Here is a 2,844-nt window from a genome sequence, read left to right on the forward strand (position 1 = left end):
CTCACAGAGGCGGGCCGCGAATGTAGAAGGTAGCCAATCATGTTGCAGCTTCTAAGACGGGCAATACATGAAACAAATCATAGGGGAGGTTGGGACGGAACAACGATCCGAGGTGACCAATTGCGAGTCGCTCGTGGCATCTCCCATACTCCGCGAGTCGTTTCTATGGTAACGGCAGGGCTTTGGCTTCTGTGTGTGGGCCTCGGAAAGATTACAGAAGCTCCGCCTCAACCTAGGACTGAAAACAATTTTCCACATTAGATCACTTATTCTGTTATTCATTGTCTCCGTGCTCTGTTCTGCTGTTGTCATATGGCAGCGTTTTTTGCCTTTTTAAAAACTTTTTAACTTAGAATGTATGTAAAGTTCATCAACAGGAAACACTAATAAACAGGTTACAACATAGGTTACAACAAGGTTACAAATAAAAAAAATATTGAATATGATGTAATAAGTTGGGTTTCATTCTGTAAATGGTGATAGAGTTTTTGTTTTATACGCTAAGTCTATATCTGAAGAAGCCACGGCAGAGAAGAAGTGGGTAAAAAGCTCAATACTTGCATGTAACAAAACATGCAGGAAGGAAGGTAAGCCAGTGCTAAGGTGGCTTAAACATGCATCCCTCCTAATAGTCAGCAGGGGGCAAATCCTCTCGATGGGTAGTAGTCTACGGGAAACCGAGGCTTTTCAGCACTTTCCTGGTGGGTTTATGGCCTTGAGGGGTCTTTACCCTTCACAGATTTGCCGTAAGGCAAAATAAATTTTTCTTAAAACCATCGTCCAGCGGATGTCTTTTTAAAAGATTGTTACCAACCAAAGTGTATCAGTGAAATAGGCTTTTTAAATATAACTGTTCTGTCTGTTATTGGTTTATACAAAAATGAAAGAACAAACATAATTTTAATAATAATGCTTAATAATAATAATGGTAATAATAGTAATAGTAATAATCGTAATAATAATGCTTTTAATAAGCAGTAACACATGAAAGGCAATCTTGTTTGTTTATTAGTCACGAGAGGATGTCACATAAAAACAGATGAAAGGGGCAAAATTGTGTGCCATAGTCAGAGGTTAAAGTGGGCATGTTTTTATTTATTTGTTTTGTTTGTTTGTTTTGCTACTACATTGGAATGACTGTGGGTGTCCATAAGTTGTGGTACTTCAGCATCTAGCTAGCCATGCAGAAGAAGAGTGAGCATAAGTGTGTAATTTTTTTGTGTCAGGACATGTATTTCACAGGGAGAGAAAAGAAATAGAGTTAAATTTACTTAGACATGGAGCAAGGTAAGAAAGCCAGAACTAGAAAGGAAGAAGAGAGGTTAGACTTAAAGGTAAGGACTGCTCAGTGGTGTTTGATAAACTGGAAATGTAAAGCTTATATTTAAGTACTCATGTATTTAAATACTGGGTCTGTATATGTGCGATTGTGTTTTTCAAGTTGTGAAACATGCTGCAAAAAAACAAACAAAAACAGCATGGATTTAAACCAAAGAACAGTGTGTGACTAGCGCACAGTGGCTGTAGTCATGGTCAGAGTTTGTTACATAAAGGGTAGCAGAGATGAATTTGAAGTTAAGCTGATGATGTTCAAATTCATTCACTGAATTCCACATTCATACCAGCTGTATAGTGCACAAATGAAATGCAGAATCAGGGACAGTACCTACAACACAAAGGCAAAAAAAAAACAAAAAAACAAAAACACACACACATAAGCAAAACAATGACATGCTAGATGCATTTTATTTATTTATTTTAGCTATAACACTGGTCAGCAGATAACTTTTTATATGAGTATATAAGACATTAAGACATTCTTCCTGAACCAAGAGAGCTCCAGCTCCAGTAACATTTACATCAACCTCCAGTGGTGCTGTAAAATCTGTAGCTGAGAGCATTGGGGCAACAGAATAGAGCTTTTACACAGTGTGAAAAGACTATGCACACTTTGCTTCTCAAATCCAACCCTCTGGCTTTTTGTGGGACAATGTGAAAGAGCTATAGTGGTTATATTGCCATTTACTGGATATACTTTACCCCAATCAAATTGTTTGCCTTGACAGGTGATGGTAGTCTCCATAGCTCATATTTAAAAGGCTCTTGTAAACAGTAGACAATATATGCACATGAGAATTCAAGAAAGTATAGAGAACTACCACTTCATCGATGGATATGATGCAGCTTTAAGAAACTTTTTAACAAAAAGGGGAAAATGATTGGTGTGAGGAAGAAGCTACGTATATACAACAAACTCCAATAAATAACCAAAAAAAACAACAGATTTTCCATTAATTGTGGTGAATTGTTATTACATGGAATGAAATAAAAACCTAAATAAATATAAATAAAAATAAATAATCTAAATCAAAAGCTCTAATACAATAGTTGGTCACTTTTTTAAAGTATTCCACTGTCTGTCTTTGATTTTTTTGATTGATCAGATTTTCCCTTCTCCTTGCTTTGTACCACTTTGGTCACTTGGGGGCAGTTTTTTCCCCTTTTAGCCAGTAAAATACTATCCTGCAAACACTTCTCTTTTCTGTGCGCTCTGTGATTATTTGTATGGAGGTATCTATGGTTCAAACTATGTACATTTTTACAGTTACTACACTGTGGTGGGGTTGGGGGCTGGTGATGTTGTTGCATTCAGTAAATCCAAATGCCAACACATAAAGGTAGTAATTTCTGTCCACCTGTGGATCCAGAACACAACCTGCCATCTGTAGATTTGACCTTTTATGCTCAGTTTGCACCTTTTTACTCTTTGAATAGCTGCCAATTCAAATTTAGAAATGCTTCAAACCACTGTGATGAAGCTCATTCATGTACACTGTTCTTTAC

This window comes from Rhamphochromis sp. 'chilingali', assembly GCF_963969265.1.
Source record: "Rhamphochromis sp. 'chilingali' genome assembly, chromosome: 7".
In the NCBI taxonomy this organism is placed as follows: domain Eukaryota; kingdom Metazoa; phylum Chordata; class Actinopteri; order Cichliformes; family Cichlidae; genus Rhamphochromis; species Rhamphochromis sp. 'chilingali'.